Here is an 18,389-nt window from a genome sequence, read left to right as displayed (position 1 = left end):
AGTGTAAAGACGAAGGCAGAGATTGGAGGTATTCTCTCATAACCCGAGGGACATCCAAGGCCACTGCAAGCTAGAAGAAGCAAGAAACGATTCTTTCCTAGAGCCTTCAGGGTGAGCCCGGCCCTTCTGACAGCTTGATCTCTGAGTTCTAGCCTCCAGAACTGTGAGAGAATAAAGTTCTTGAATTTCTCCTCTCTACTAGATTCACTCATTGGGTGATCTCTTTGTCACGTGTGTATTTTATTTTAATTTTTGGATGGGTAATATATCCAAAAAGCATAACATTTACCAAGTACACAAGAATATACAGTAAAAGGTTCTTTCTAGCCATTCTTTCCAGCCACACAGTTCTGAACCCAGGGCCTGACTGCTATCAGTTATTTTTGTAGACAGTCTATTCATATACAAGCAAATACACACCGGTATATGTTGTAATGTGTGTGCACACGCTTGTGTATATACACCTGCATTTTTAATAAATACCAGCTCTGACGTGTATGCACTGTTCTGCATGTTGCTTTTTCACTATGTCTATAAAATTAATTATAATTATTATGCCTCATTCATTTCCATTATTGCATAGTATTCCACTTTATAAGCCTGCCCAAATCGACATTTAATCCCAATTAATTGACATTTAGATCATTTCTAATTTTTCTGATTGAAAAGGTAATTGAAATAAATAATATTGTTTGTTGAACAAGTTAGTTTCAAATTTACGTAAGAGCATCCATAGGCTAAATTCTTAAAAGGAGAACTGTTGGGTCAAAGAGTATGTGGATTTTTAATTTTGATAATCATTACCAAATGGCCTTCAAGAAAGGTTGTACCAATTTCAACTTCCAGTAGCAACACATGAGAACATCTGTTTCTCCACATCACTTCAATGTCAATGTATTTATGTAACTTATACATATTATTATACATAGATTAAAACTGTACATTCGTACATCTTTGATCTTTGGCAATTGGATAGGTAAGATGAATGTTGTGAAGCATATTAGGTTTCAGAGTCATTTGCATTTCTCTATAGTGAGAGCTTTTTGTTTTTCTCATTTTCCACTGCAGTTTTGGTCTTTTACTTAGTGATTTATAGGAGATTTTTCCTTTAGGAAAATTTGCCATTTTCTATGATTTGAGTAATAAATATTTCTTTCCGATGTTTTCTTTTGACTTTATCATAATTTTATGATGCATACCTTTAAAAATTATAGCCCTTTTATACTAATATTCTCTTTTATGGCTTCTGAGTTTTGTTACATTCTTAGAAAGCCATATTCCTATTATACCTAACTCATTCTGAAAATCTAGACAGCAGCGAATAGATCCAGTCGATAAAAGAAAGGAGATGAGGGAGGGAAGAAGGCAGGTTTGCAGTTATTGCCTACGGGTTATTCGTCCAGAAATATCTCACCCGACTCTAATTAAGTCACTGGATCTAATATTTTACAGAAAATATAAGGGAGAGAGAAACAAGTTAAATTAAGTCATGAGGAAATAATCAGATATATCCAGAAACAATAAGACATTCTATTACGACAACTTGACCTGATTTTTAAAAAAATCAGTGTCATAAAAAAAAGTGTATGCTCTTCTAAATAAAAAGATTTAAGAGACATAACAACCAAATGCAATCTGTGATATTTGATGGGCTTCTGTTCCAAATCGAAGAACTGTAAGTATTTATAGCTTGCTGACAAAAATCATAAATTCAAAATTCTCTTGTGCTCAAATTGTTCCCTATTAATTATGTTGAAACAAATTCATGATTTCAGAATAAGCATTATAGCAGAACTGATTGTATTTTCAATTTTGTTAATCATGATAATGATATTGTAGTTATATAGGAAAGTATCCTTATTTTTTGGAGATGCATGATCAAGTATTTAGTGGTGACGTCAGATCTTATATAACTCACTTTGAAATGATTAAACAAGACAAACAAATAAAGTAATATGACAAAATGTTTAGAATTGTTGAATCTAAGCAGAGGGCATATAGATGTCTATTGCACTTAAATTTTTTTGTTGCTATGGATTAGTTTTCTATTGCTTCTGTAATTTGTCATCTCACAGTATGTAGATCAGAAGACCTGATACGGAGCTGTTCAACTGGGACCTCTGCTGACAGCATCACAAAACCAGATTCAATCAGCCAGCCGGGCAGAGTTCCTTTCTCAAGGTTTAGGGGGGTGAATTTGCTTCCAGGGGCATCAGGTTGTTGGCCAAATTCATTCCTTGCACTTATAGGACTGAGCCCCCAGTTTCCTTGCTGGCTGTCAGCTGAACCGAGGCTTTTCTCCTAGAGGCTGCTGCATTCCTTCGAATGCTTTGTACATGGCCTCCCTTCAGCGAGGGTGGGTCAAATCCCTCTCACACTTTCAATCTCTCCGACTTCTCCTTCTGCCACATCACTCACTCCAGGCAGAGAAAGTTCTCTGCTTTTACAGGCTCATGTGACTAGATTGGGTCCACCTGGATAATCCAAGGTAGTCTCATTTTAAAATCCAATACTTCAGTTATATCTGCAAAATCCCTTTTGCTTTATAAGGTAATATTATCACAGGAGCCAGGAATTAGGGTGCAGATGCCTCTGGGGGACTGTTCTGCCTACCACCCTATATATTTGAAAGTTTTCATTAAAAAAATGTAAAAAACACATAGAAATGCTTCTTCATGACAAAATCACCACCACCACCTCACCACATTCTGTGTTGTTCCTTTCAGAACTTTTATGGTTTCATCTTTTATATTCAAATCATTGACCCAATTATTGTTCATTCCTCTCCCTCTTGCATGGGCTACATAGGGAAGGGTGACACATACTGTCAGCAGTGTCAACATCACCCATTTCTTTGAAGGGAGACTGCCACGCTGCTCTGGCTGCTCCTCGCTGTAACACTTCATTTTCTTGCTTATCATCTGTGCTTGACTTTTAGCTTCCATTAAAGCTAAAAAAGCGTTTTCCATCCCATGAAGAAATACCTTCTGTTCATGCTTAGTTTAGTTCAAAAGAATGAACACCTTTTAATTTCTTCCCTGTATCTGCATCAATAGCCTTAAAAGGTTTTTTTTAAAAAAATCCAAATCTGACTGCTTTTGGTAAATGGAATTCTTGGGCCATATTGTAAAGGCAACTGGGCTGGGGGCCTCCTTTGGATCCTGGCTTGCTCTTTACTTCCTTCCTTAGGGCCTCCTGAGAGTTTAGAACACAGGAGGAGAAACTCTGGGTGATGAGGAAGCTCTGTGGATTACCCGTAAGGCTCTGACATAGTGATTATTGAGGCTGGAGCCCGGGATGAGTGGTACGGAGGAGAAATAACGTGAGAAAGGTAACCAGAGATATTAACAGAGAACGGAACTTTATGGGAGGCAAGATCCCTGTGGATTAGCGTGTCAGCAGGTATAAGGTACTTTTATAAACGTGGTAATGAGCATTGCCTTATTTTTGGCAAATGAGAGTATTCTATCAGAAAAAATCCAGTGGAAGGAAGAAGGCTTCCCCAAGACAGAACACATGGAGTTGGTGGCATATTTAGCTGGATCAAGGCTGAGGTCCAGCAAGGTCAATACCCAGACTCCTCGCTCTTACCAAGCTGGAGAGTTATGTCACCTACATATTAACTAGTACATGTTTAAACTGCCACTTTTTCTGAATCTAATCTTTGGCTTTGACATACGGAAATTCAAACCACCACATCCTCCCCAAATTATCCCAGCCTGGGCCTTACAAACAATTTAAGAGCTTTCCACATGGCCTGGGGTTTTCCAACCCAGGGGACTCAAGATAGCCTCTTGCAAGATAAAAAAACGCTCCACTCAAAAACCTACTTCAGCTCATTTACAGTTGTGCTTATGCCCTAGAGAAGAGAGAACAAAACTTGGTTGCATTAGTGGGTTTTAAAATGTATTGATTTGGAATCCAGAACTTGAGAAATACATAGTATTTAACAGATTCAGAGACTTTATTACAGACGTGAAAAAATCAAAATGTCTGGAGATGATAGAAGCAAGCATTTTTGATTGAAAATGGAATAGCGAGTGTGAGCCAAATTTAGAACAGAAGAAAAATGACTGGTGCACATGTGCTTGGTAGGACATAATAGAGGCGGCATATTCAGAAAAACATCCTACAATGCAGAACAGCTGTGGCCATTAGGCCACTTCATGATCTTCTTTTCTTAGCTTGGCAGGCCTTGTATTTGTTTATAACATGAAGGCATTAAAATCCTTTCTCAGGCTGTTTACCCCAATGAAATTACACAGAAGTCTCCCCTTCTTTTCTCGTCTTTAGTTTCCTCCCATTCCCTTCCAACCTCCTATATTCTTTCTCTTGTTCCTCATCCACGTCTCCCTTCTTTCATTTTTCAGTTTTTGATAAAGTTGAAGAACATGATTTACATATGCTTTGGAACCATATCATAAGACAAAATAGCACCCCGATCACTGAATTTAAATAATCATTGAACACTCAAGAATATGTTTTCCCTTTTGAGGAATAGGCCACACTCTACTCAAATGTCATTTGATTTTGTTTTAGTATTTTTGAATGCTTAATAGAAGTTCAAAGTGTGGTTCTCAGACCACCTATGTATTAGTTTCCTGTTGTTGCTGTCACAAATTATCAAAAATTAATGGATTAAAACAACACAAACTACTTACCTTACAGCTCTGCAGGTTAGCAGTCCAGCACACGCCTCACTGGGCTAAAATCAAGGTGTCAGCAGGGCTGCCTTCCTTTCTGGAGGCTCTAAGGGGAAAAGAAAAATCTGTTCCGTTGCCTTGTATAGCTTCTAGAAGCCACCCACATTTCTTGTTCTGTGGCCTGCCGCCACCATCTTCGAAGCCCACGACACTGCATCTCTCTGGCTGGGCTTCTGCAGCCATGACTCCCTCTGCCGCCAGCTGGGAAAGCTTCTCTACAGCTAAGGACTCGTGATTATACGGGGCCCACTTGGATGATCCAGGCTCTTCTTCCCCATCTCAAAGTCCTTTGCTGTAATCACAGTTCCTTGTTCCGTGCAAGGTAAATAGTCACAGGCCCCAGTGATTAGCGTGCAGGGGTGGGGGTAGTATTCTGCCTACTGTACCCTCTATCAGAATCACCTAATTTTTTTGTAATTAAGAAAAAGGAAAATTCCTGCACTCGATGCCTTTACAAGATGGAACGCTGGGAATTTGTACTTTTAAGAGCTTCCCAGATATTTTCATATCCTTCTTTCCCTCATTTTATGTACCATTCTTTGTCTTTGACCAAGTCTGAATTGAGTCGTCTTGGGACTCCTGAACAAATGCTTTCTGAGGAATTTGACTGTTGCTGGACTAGGTGGTCATGAAACTGTGTCCCAGTTATTTCCAACTCATGAGCATAACTGTGATATCTTTAAAAGAATCCTAAAATTTGCCAGTCTTTTAATTTAGGAGAAAAATGTACCATGTTTAAGTGAAATAACACCCACCAGATGCTTTAGCACAATTTTAAACTGTCTACATTGTTTTCAACATGTAGAACTCTATAGATATGGAGAGCTGTCAGGCTCTTTATTCAATTTAGAGTCTGGAATTCACCCTGTAAACCACAGTGGCTATGAAGTGAACCAAGTGAATGGTATGTGACTCACAATATGGAATCAAAAGTAATCTCTGTGTTCCATTAGCTGCACACAGTGGGACATATTAAGGGCTGAATTTCTTCTATAAGTTGGAATGTTTTATAGTAATTGATGTCATTTATTTCATTATTGTTACTTTAATTAGCATAGTTATTATTCATTTAAAATTTAATATTATTAATGGCATGTGAGCACATTAGTGTCCATACATTAGTGTCTGATAAGATTTTGATAGTTATATTTTTGGTGAGCTTGTAACCTAAAGTTTTCAATGACCTCAAACCATAATCTTCATTCGGAATTAGAAGATCAAATTTAACTAGAGTATTAGAATAAAAATAAAACTCTGCTATTTATCATGTAGTTCTATAACATTTAATAAGAACATAGGAAGAATAAAACCATGGCCCAGTGGAAGGATGGAGCAAAGAACTATTGGAACAAAACCAAGAATGAGTGTGCTGCAAGGTTGGTCTTACTGCGAGAGGGACTAGGTGATGCTTAGTGGGATCATTTGAGTTCCTCAGGGAAGTGTGCCTCCTAAGATTCTCCTTTCCTTCATTGAGACATTTACTCAATGAGACTTTATTTAATGAGACATTTATTTCATTTCTAGGCTTAAGTTGAGACCTCTTAAGATTTTCTTTGAAAATGCAAACATTTTTTGGAGAGATACCACACTGAGCATCTACTGGATTAAAATTGAAGAGTTTGTCTAGTTCCCTCCAGATTAAAGAAGCCTAGGAGGAAACAAGTCATCATTACAAGAGTGAGAGGGACACAGAAAATGGAAGCTGGGTATTCCTGACAGCTATTTCACAGTTTTCCCTCTGAACCCAGAATGAGATTCTGGACTTAGGCCAGAAACCCAATGGGTGATATCGTCCCTCAATATCCATTTTCCTCCTCCTTCATAGTAATGGACATGTCCCCAAATATTAGTGGTAATAACAGTTTCCCAGAAAAAGGCTAAACTTTTCAGCTTCCTTTGTATCTCTGTGTGGTCATGTGACTATGTTCTTTGTCTGTAAGAGGAAGTAATATGTCCTCAACGAAAGGCAAGACTTTTCTCTTCCTTTTCATTCTCTCAGCTCTGGCATGCTGATATGCTGGAGCTAGGTCAGCCATCTTCGCTGCAGGTGGAATCTTCCTTTTAAGAATAAGAGATCAAAGAACAGAGGGAGCCTGAATTACTGATGCTCATGCAGATATACCACCAGTTCTGAACTGCCTGATTTACGTGAGTGAGAACTAGTCTTTTTTCTCAATTAAGCCACTATTATTTTGGATTTTCTGACACTGGTAGCTGAACTAAATGCTATCTAAAACAGATACTTTGATACGTAAGTTTCCTTCACTACTGGTTTAGGAGCAAACAGTACCTGAAAAGAGAATAAGTAGCAGGTGAGTCAGAAGAGGTGGGTAAGCATGTTAAAGTGAATGTTTTATTTGCTTGGTTTTTTTCTAATTCTTTTTAGCCACCCATTATCCCTGCCTCTCTCTTCTATTTTCTTGCATTCCGTTGACTCCTACAGATTCTTCATACACCTGCTTACAAATAGGCATTCATTTGCTAATTCACCATTTGTCGAACATCTATTGAGTTTCACAGCACTGGGTAATATGAAAGGTACACAGACAGGTTTCAGAAGGAGACATAAATATTATCTAGGTAGACTTTGCATTTCTTCAAATTATAGGGCTGAAATTGATCTTAGCAATCAAAAGGTCCAATGCCCCTATTTCACACGTGGGGAAAAGACTCAGAGACACTCTCTATTGCACGCTAGGTAGGGGAGGACTGCTGAAACCTGAGGCTCTCACATTGTACTTGGTGTTCTTTCCATGGTACCATTTCATTTCAAGGCTTCCCATGGAAAGGGGGCTTCCTCTACTTTTGATGGGACATTTAGTTTTGTAATTTAATGAGGGATAAAGGATTATGCTCTAAAATTTTGCCTTTAGCCAAATACATTTGAAAGCGCCTCATCAATTCTGCCTCCACTAATTATATATTGCTTCCTCATAAAGTGCAGGTATGCACGTGGTGATGGAAACTTTAGAACCCTTGATTTCAATTTGATTTTGAGAAATATGGCAACACTTTATGGCCGAAATAGTAGCAATTTCAATTGGATTTGTGCAACGGTAGGGAAGACATAACCATGTCAATGTAGATTGGTTAAAAATTGAGTTGCCAAATTGGAAACCAGCTCTAAGTTTTCCTGCCCATAGAGCCTGTAGAACTGAGAAGAATCATTTGAAGTGGTAGAGACACCCTGGATTGATTGGGAGGTTTGCATACAGAAATTGGAGCAGAAGCAGATATTTTTTATATCCCGTGGCTGTGATTCTCCTGTTCACCTTCTCCCTGCAGTGAAGTGTTAATGAATTTCTATAAAGGGTGAGGTGGTTGGAATCTCAGGAAAGATAAAATCATTGGGCTCCAAGAAAAACAAAACAGATGGCATGCCTTAAAATTTTTGCTTTCATATTTCAATTATTCAAAAATACCTTCTGCAAAGCTGGTGTCTATTTTGCAAAGGGCGTTTACACAGTAAGGAAGTTGCTAAATGAGTTGGGGAAAGCAGGTTAGACTGCTTAAGGCATTTTATTTTTATTACAGCAGAAAGATGTTTTAATTAGTTATTTACAGTGTTTCTGACTTGGAACTGGCTGCTTATGTGGCAGAAAACACCGGTCCTCCCTTAGTAAATATGGGCTGATTTCTATCTTGTTTTGCTATTTTGAATGATATTTTAAATATTTAAAGTTTAGATTTCTACCAGATTTTCAGAGTGACAAACTTTATTCAATATCTTTAATATACTGTATACTCTACTAAATGCCTACAGCTGGGCCACAGCAATTATGAGCATCTCTGCATTTTGTGCAATGCTCTGTGCTAGGTTCTGAGAATAAAGGTTTCATGATCCATGTCTAATGGGAAGACATGGATTACAGGAAGAGGAGGGGACCAACTCTTTCTAGAGGAACAGAAAAGTCTTCTTAAAAGAGTCCCTACTTAAGTCAAGAGCTGAAAGATGACTGGAAGTCTGCAAGGCAGACAAGGTGGGGAGGAGTCTAGGTGGAGAAAAAGCAAGAACAAAATCATGGAACCTGAACCAATATATGGCATATTTGGGTTATATTAAATATTTTAGGGTGGTTGGAGAGCAGAATATTTGGGGAAAATGGCTGAAAATAAGTAAGTTGTCAAGCAAAAGACTTCAGTTCTCCATAGAAACTATTTCGTGTCTTTACCATGCTCCTCAGTCTCCTGGGCTTCCATCCCACCGTGCACCACCCATTGAGTTTCAGTGCACAGCCTTGCTTCCATATTACAAAGACAAAGTAGAAGTCATCAAATGGGCACTTCTTCAACTTTCCATCACCGAATCTATAAATATGCCTCAACCAATCTCCATTGCCTCCTTTTATGACAGTGATTCAGCAGATAAAATGCCAGAGGCCAGTTCCTTCCTGTGTGTTTTGGATTCCATCCCCTTCCACCTTCTCATGGAATTTTGTCTTCTACAATTTTCCTTCTCTGCTGCTTCTACCTCTCTCTCTCTCTTTCCTAGACTATTTTCATCAGATAAAAAATGTGTTCTAATATCTCCCACCTTAAAAACAAACAAAACAAACTAATCAACAAATAAAAATATTCCTTGACACCACATGCTGCTTCAATTTTTGTGGTAAAGTAGTATGGGTGCACCAAATATCTCAAGTTTTCCCTTACAAGTCCTGACTTTTCAGGGCCATCAGACTAGTTCTGGGCCATGGGTTGTGAGTGAAAGTGATATGTAACACTAAGAGCTGGTGTACCTTCTCCCTAGATCCTTTCCCTGCCATAGTGAACTTGAGGCCACATCTTCCAGATGGCCTAACTAAAGGATGAGGACAGGGGGTCATCACCGAACACTGTGTGAGTGAGACAAGAACATTTATTGTGTAGCCCTTGGGTTCGTCTGTTAGAGGCAGCTAGCATAAATTATCCTGACTAATAGAGCCACTACTCTATTCCTCCACAGCATTCCACAAGCAAACTTCTTGAAAGAGTTTTTAAAAACACCTTTTCACTTTCTTCAAATGTATGCCCCTCCTATTTCACTATTCTGTTTCTAAGATTACCAATGACTCCCCTAATACAGAAGAGGCTGGATACTTTTTGTATTTATCTTACTAGATGCAGCAGAATATAATATTGTTGATCACTCCTCTTGAAACAGTCTTTCCTCTTGTCTTCTAATGTACTTTCCACTCTTCTGGCTCTTTTTCTCCATCTCCTTAAGTCACTTCGACTCCTTCCCCAGTTTCTCGATGGTAGAGTTCCCCAGAAATTGGCCTGCAATCCTCTTAAATTCCTTTTCTATACTTTTTTTCTAGTTTACTCAAGACATGTCTAACAATGCAATCTATGTGGTGGTAACTCCCAGATTTCTCCAACTCAGACATCTGTTCTGAGTTCTACACTCCTCACTCCTATAGCCAAATATCTTCCATTTTCACTAGCGTTTCCTACAGGCACCTCAAATTTAATATACACAGGTAAACTCTTGATATACCTTGACCCCCATCTCCCAAACTGCTCTTCTTATTTTTTCACACAAGAAAATTCCGCTGCCATTGACAAAATTTCTGAAGTTACAAATATCAGAGACATTCTTGAGAAGTATCTCCACACACTTCCAGTTTACTCATGGTTCCTTATCTGTTCAATTCAAATAAATTTAAAATCTACTCCACTTGCCCTATCTCTGTCCATGCCCTGAATTGTTATTATGATCTTCTGACTGCTTTTCTTCCTCTCAGTCTCATTTCCTAATTCATTTTCCTTTTCATCTATTTGAGGAGAGGGTGTAAATACAAATAACCATTATAAGAAGGATATTTTAAATAAATGAATAAAAAATGCAGGAAATATATAGAGACTATTTGACTAGAATGGTCAGGAAACATGCATTGAGTCTTTAGGCACAAAAATTTATTTAATTATTTAAAGTGCCACGAATATGCTACATTCTCAATAGAAAGACAAAAAATTCATCATTTTCCCTACATTATTGCTTTATTTTACAAATAGAATAAATCACTTAGTGTCTTATTCAGATACCTAACATATTTCTGTCTATGATACCACAAATTATGGCAATAAAAAGGGGAGCATTTGATCTGACAGTAGTGTATTCTTATTTCTGCATGTTCCAGGTATTGTTCAATGTGCATGGTGAGTGACACAAGTTACCCGACAAGAGTTATCCAACAACATTGAGTGCCAATTGCCACATAGGTAATTTAATAGTTCCCATGGATATTGAACCCAACAAAAAAAGAAATTAATGCATTTTCTAGATTATGGTCCAATTAGTTTTGGTAAATTTTAACTTTTTAGCACTATATCTAAGCAGCAGTTCTCAACTTTTCTGAGGGTCACAGTTCTTTGAATGTGTTCCTCGGAAAAGTGAGCATCCAAACCCATTTTCTTATCGCTTTTGTCGGTATTTTAAAAGATTGCTATTGTTGAAAATAGTTGGTTTTACACAGCAAGTAGTTTTTAAAGAGGAAGTTTGTGTGTGCTGTATTCAACTACTCTTAGGATCGTGCACTTCCTGTTTACTGAAATGACACGTGTGACTCTCATTTTTCCTTATCTCTTAAGGAACATTCTTTTCAGTGATTTTAAGAATTTAAGTATTTTTAAAAACCGCAATGCAGTATCACCTCTCTCCTGTTAGAATGGCTATTATCAGAAAGATAAGAGATAAATGCTGGCAAGGATGTGGAGAAAAGGGAACCCTTGTGACTGTTGGTGGGAATGTAAATTGGTACAACCACTATGCACAACAGTATGAAGGTTCTTCAAAGCATTAAAAGTATAACTACCATATGATCCAGCAATCCCGCTTCTCAGTGGATTTGGATATATTCAAAGGAAATGAAAGAGCTGTTTCAATGAGATATCAGCAGCCACATGTTCATTGCAACATTATGTGTAGTAACCAAGACATGGAAACAACCTAAGTGTCCACTGACAGATGAATGGATAAAGAAAAAATATATATATATATACAATGGAGTGTTATTGAGACATAAAAAGAAGGAAATCCTGCCATTTGTAGCAACATGGATGGACCTTGAGGGCATTATGCTGAGTGAAATAAGTCAGACAGAGAAAGACAAATATTGTACGATCTTACTTATTTGTGGAATCTAAAAAAAACCTGAACTCATAGATACAAAGATCAGATTTGTGGGGTGGTGAGGGTTGGGGTAATGGGTGAAGGAGGTGAAAAGGTACAAACTTCCAGTTATAAGATAAATAAGTCATGGGGATGTAATTTACAGCATGGTGTCTACAGTTAACAACACTCTATTGTATGTTTGAAAGTTGCTAAAAGAGTAGATATTAAAAGTTCTCATCAGAAGAAAAAAAATTTTGTAAGTATGTGAGGTCGCGTATGTTAACTAAACTTATTGTGGCGATCATTGTGCAATGTTTACATATATCAAATCGTTACATTGTACACCTTGCAGTAAAACAACGTTATATCTCAGTTCTATCTCATTAAAACTGGAAAAGTGGAATTTAAGTCTTTTGTACAAGGGCAAAAGGAAAGAACTCTAAAATATAGAAATCCAGATGCGTTTTCCTAGGAAGAAGGCATTAATCATGAACGCTTGTATGTGTGTTCTCTTCCAGTCTTGCCACCGAGACAGTGACTTGTGCAAGAGCAGACCTTGGAAACCGAATGAATGATAAAAGAGAAAAGCTGCTTTTAGAAACTCTCTCAAATATTAGGGCCACAAATACTGTCATCACATTTCCCCTCCCTTAGCCAGATCATATTTCTGGATTTTGGTTTTAGGAATACAAATGTGATAACTAACTTTCTTCCCGTGAATGGCTCAGGCTGATTAAATTTGTGAGAAACTTACAGTCAGTGTCACATGTGTCAGTTTTGCTGCAACTTCCCAAAAGCTTGATTTTCCTACATTGTTTTCCTGGAACTCCAACCTCGAAAATAGTCCTGAGATGGAGTTTTGAGGTAGTGGAGCAGATATAAATTAAATTCATCCACCGTGACTGAGAGACAGCTGGGTGGCGGCGAGAGAGACACTGAACTTGTCGTCAGAATGCCTAGATATAAATTATGGTTTGTGTCATTTATAATCAGTGAGAGCTTATTTTTCTACACTCTGAGATTTTTTTTAAATATGTAAAATAGGAACAATAATATCTACTCCCTAGGATTGTTGGGAGGATAAAAGGTCTAATTTTTGGAAAAGTATTTAGCACAGTATCTTTTACTCAGTGGGTTCTCAAAATACGTTTTACTAAATCTGGATCAGGCTCACATGACTGATACTAATAACCATTCAAGTTTGCATTGTGGAGTTAGAAAAACCTTAGCTAGTTTTTACCAATCCTCTTACTTTGTAGGAAATCAAAGCGGGTTGAATTGACTCGCTTTGGATGACACAGCTAAGGGCAGGCCTAGGGCTGAGCCCTGGTTTTCTGGGGGCAGCCTCATGGGCTTTTTACTGGTGGACTCTGTTCTAGAAAAGTGGCAGGGGTCACTGTGTACCGCCAGACAGCACATGTCGCAGAAAGTGCTTCTGTTAAGACAAGTAGAACAGGTGGCAATTTTACAGCTGTGGTGTGTGGAGAAGGGCGTTCGAAAAGGCCTCTTCTGTTCACGAATAACGATTTCTGATAAGTCGCCTCTTAACACTGAGAAACAGTCTCCATAATACCCCTCTCACAGAATTGTTGCCTCAGTTAGATTAGGAAAAGGTATGGGAAGGCACCTAGCACAGTGCTTTGAACACAGAGCATTCAATAAATATTTGTGAAATTTGGACCCAGGTTGTGAATTCATTTAGGGTATTCTGCCAATCTAGCTAATTTCGACAAAAAGAAAAAAAAAGTTTGCCTCAAATGGTCTTTTCCCCAAATTGTCTAAACAATTCTTTTAATCCTCTGGTTCCTAATGCTTATGGAAGCTTAGCCTTCATGAGTTATAATAATAAACTTCCTAAGGTCACACATTTGCAACAGAAATTGAATTGCAGCATCTCAGTAGCTGACACAAGTCTCCTTAGATAATCTATTTGTGATCATGGAACTTTATTTTATTCCTTCTTTCCTAGTTACACATTCCACTGGTAGCCATGGAAGGACAGAGAGGTGGGTTTTTTTCCCCTCAAACCTTAGCCACAAGATAGGCGGATCTGCCTGCCTGTCTTATTTTAATGCCAAAGTGACCTCCAAAAGGGGATTGCTTTTAATTGGATCTATTTATATTCTTTTTCGTTTCAGCTGGGGCAGTGACCCAGGCCAGGAGCACTTCTGCCCAGTGGCCTGCCCCAAATTGATACAGTACTTGACCTGTTCCACTCCATTTCCTGAGCTACAATCCTGATACACTCTATTTCCATAACCCTCAGAACCCCAACATGACTGTGAGGACAGACTTTTTCTTTAATGATTGTCTTCCCCAAACTAGCTTTCAATACCCTACTCCATTACCAGCGATATATTTTTTGTTAGCTGTAAAATCATTTTATACTCCACAGCTATGTGATGGTGGAGTATTTGCTTATGCAGGTCCTTTAAATTCAGGCTGTCATTTCACCCTTAAACCTCTGCAGTGGTGAGTGACTCCAGCTGGAGTTTTTCTTTCCTTCCTCAAACGTTAGGCATTGCACTTGTTTTTTTCCCATAGTCCTTGATAACTTTTTCATTAATAGAAAGATTAATAGAAATTTAGTGAAATCTTGAGAAAAATTCAGTTTATATAATTGCCATATGACCATATAATTTTATGAATGGCTGCGAGTTTAAAAGCAGTTTTCTGTGCTCCTAAATGGATTGTGGTAGACCTGTATGCCACAGAAAGATGTCCAATGCATATTGATATGTTGTTAAATGCAAAAGAAACTGTAGAAGAACATGCTCAGCATAAACCCATATTTGACATAGACATGCATGTATAGAAATATATAGGAAAATATAAATGAAGAGAGACTGAGAAAAAGACCTGGAAAATAACGTGCATACTGTTAACAGTAGTTACTTCCATGGGATGCAATTAACAAGGACCTTCCCTTTCTGTTTCATGTATTTCATAATAGTTTGAATATTTGCAGTGAATTGCTCTTTTAATAACTTTTTGAAGTCAGAATAAAATGAATTTTTAAACATGAAGAATTAGCAAAAGAAACTGGGGAAGGTTTGAGCTGTCACATATTGTTCCCAGAGGATGATTTGTTCTTCTGAGTGACACTGTGGAGGAGACAGTTGACATTCCTTATGAATGCTTCTGAACATTTAAATTTTATTTATTTTTAAACTAAGCTTACCTAATATTGGACTTTCTTTCCTTCTATTATATAAAATAATCATTTTTGAACATGTTAATGTGATGCAAAATATTTAATATTGTTTAGTTGGGCATATGAAAATGTGAATTTTTTAGTTTCCTCCAACATTAAATAGTTTATCTACATATACAGGGAGAATAGTAGTGGTTAAATATATGCATTATATCATAACTAAATATACAGTATATAAAGTTTATGTATATAGATTTCTCTTCCTCTTTGATGGTTTGTGATATATGTTATATAGTTCCACAGTGTGGTATTGTTGCATTGTATTCTGCCCAAAGTAAATATTTTGTATACAATCACTTTATCTTTTTTTATAAGGAAGTGTAAGGAGAACTTTTCTGCATTTAGAGTCTGTAGAAGAAAATTTTTGTACTTGTCACTTGTTCAAAATAGTAAGACAGATTTTATTCAAACTACTGCACTAGGAGAGAGATTCTTTAGTAGAGAACTTTGTTCAACTCCAAACACCGCAAAGCCAGGTGGGGATTTATGGCCAATAATCAGAGAAGGGGGGTCCATGGATGGAAAGTTAGAAAGAGGAACTTGATCAGATATCAAGAGTAGGGCTGTTTTTGCTAAACTGGCTGAACAGGATTCTTGCTAAAGGCAGGCCAAAATGATCAGATATCAAAGGTGGGAGAATTCTTGATAAACTAATTTAGCAGGATTCTTTGCTAAAAGTGGCCTGGCAGGCGAATTTTGAGGCCTCGTTGAGAAGAACGCTCAGAGGAACCTGACCAAAGTTTGGTCAAGGTGGGAGTCTTTGTCAGGTCTCGTAACTGGGATTTGTGTATCAGGATGTGACCTATTATGATGGCTCCAGGCACAGACTTTCCTAGTAAGAGGCACAGCATGGTAAGCTGAGGGGGTCCAGTGTTTCCTGACCAAGTCTGCTAGAGTTTCTTGCATTCTTTAGTGTGCTTTTAGATTGCTGGGAAAGTGTTATCTGAGCCTGCTTGGCCCTTGAGAGAAGTGCAGAAAACAGATTCATTCAAGGGTTCCAAGCAAGGCCCTCCTTTCCTGTGTACAACAGAGCATGTTTCAGAGTGCTGACTCTGCAGCCAGTATCTCAGCTCCAAGCCCTGCTCTGTGACCTTGGGCAAGGAACTGACTATGTCTAGGCCTGTTATTTTGTTGTTAAATAGGGATAATAATGGTAGCTATCTCATTATTATGACTATTAAATGAGTTTAACTATGTAAAACATCTATGGCCATAATAAATCATCACAAGAATTAGAGATGTTTAGGGGTGGCCCGGTGGCGTAGCGGTTAAGTTTGCTTGCTCCACTTCTGCAGCCTGGGGTTCACAGGTTCGGATCCCAGGCTCAGACCTAGCACCACTCATCAAGCCATGCTGTGGCAGCATCCCACATGAAATAGAGGAAGATTGGCATGGATGTTGGCTCAGAGACAGTCTTCCGCAGCAAAAAGAGGAAGATCGGCAACAGATTTTAGCTGAGGGCCAAACTTCTTCACATGTACACAAAAAGAATTAGATATGTTTACGTAAAAAAGTGCTTATAATATTACCTTGCCCATAGTAAGTGTTCGCTCTTGAGTCTGTAATACTCTTTTTCTTCTTACTGATTTTTTCTTAGGATCTATTAGGGCTTCTCCAAACCCCTTAGAACCATCTCTATTCCCCTCTTAACAAGTTTGAGAATATTTCCTTTACTATGTTCCGAAGCTGCTCTTACTTATTTTCTCTTTGGTGGCATATAGAAAGTGTTTATAGGGCTTAAAGTATTTTGTTATCCTGAGCAAAGGATGTGGGGGAGCTAGGCTCACCATTTAATGCCGGAGATACTGGGTTCCCATAGCATATATATTTGATGATTTCATTTTACTATTTATATAAATGTATGTGCAAACACAATCATATTATTCCCCTACTTTAAACCCTCTAATACAACTTATTGTTTGTACTTAAAATTAAACTCAAATTCTTTACCATAGCCTGTAATATCCTGCGTGATTTGAATGCTTTCTATTTTGTGCATGAAACTCTTCACTTTAGACACCTGCCACACAAGGGCTCTTTACAGTTCATTAAATTTGCAAATGTCATTTGACCTCAGAGCCTTTGCACATGCTTTTCTTTCTGCCTGGGATGCCTCTCCTCTCATTCTTTGTATGCAAGGCTCTTTCTCATCATTTTTGTCTTAAAATATGACCTTCCCAGAGAGACAGACCCCAACCACCCTCTATCGTTCTCTGTATCAGCTTGTTTTTTGCTTCCTGTACAAAATTTAATATTTGATATTACTTTATTGGTTTACTTGTTTGTTCTCTGTATATTCATCACTAGAATATAATTTGCATGGTTCAAATTATACATTTGTAGATGATTATTGATGAATTTTCTCCTTTTATATTTTACTATTTTCTTAGACACAATGAAAAGTATAGCTTTTAGTTTCATTTTGCAAATGAATTTCATAAACTTTAGTGTTGGTGGGAAGCTGTCATTAAATTAATTTTTAAAACCTGTGGAAATTGTTTTAATTTGATCAACAAATTCTCTGCCTCATTGTGAACCCATGAAAAGTTATGCTGTGATCAAGAAGTGAAACTGACTGTTTCGAAAATTACAATGGACCTGTCTATCTTCATCTTCTAGTTTGAGATAAAAGGAGGAAAAGTGTTAAATCAAAGTAAACAGAATGTTTATTCTGCTTTCAGTTTTAATAATTAAATGTACTATTCATAGTTAAGGCATTTTACTGATACACACCTTCCTTCTCTGTTTTTCTGTGATCCCGTGTATAGTTTTCCTTTATTTTTCCCCAAACCTCCTTATATCTCCCTCATCTATTTTAAATAAGTGAATCTGTGTAAATTTCTTTGCACATTGAATGGCACTTTGCCCTTCCAGGTCTTACATTTTGTTGATGTATGTTTGGACTCACTGACAATTTATATTTGGGTCCTGATTATAATGTTTAGATTTGAAAACAAATTCTCTGTTATATTGTATCACATAGTATGTTTGCTTAAAATTTCAGCAACAATTTTACAAATATTTTCCAGGAATCTATTATAGCCAAAGCATTGTGCTGGGTACAGGGTATATGCTGGTGAATTAAAAAGTTTCAAAGTTTGGACATATTCAAACTAGCATTCATCGACTTAATTACACATCACTTTTAAGTGATGATAACCACCACTTAAAGGTGATGTGTAACTTATATGAAACTTTGCAAGTGCTCCAAAGGACGTTTATTTTCTGCCTCTGTCCAATCACAGGGCATACAAGAGCTGTCACTATGGCTTTTCCTATAGGATAGTGATATCAGTATTTTTACCTGCCCAGCCTTCCTTTTTCTGGTATAAGAGAATTCATTTCTTTTTTAATCCACGTAGTTGGAGTAGGACTG

Source organism: Equus asinus, chromosome 22 (genome assembly GCF_041296235.1).
Source record: "Equus asinus isolate D_3611 breed Donkey chromosome 22, EquAss-T2T_v2, whole genome shotgun sequence".
NCBI lineage: Eukaryota > Metazoa > Chordata > Mammalia > Perissodactyla > Equidae > Equus > Equus asinus.
The sequence above is the reverse complement of the archived record's forward strand: the minus strand, read 5'-3'. Positions refer to the sequence as shown.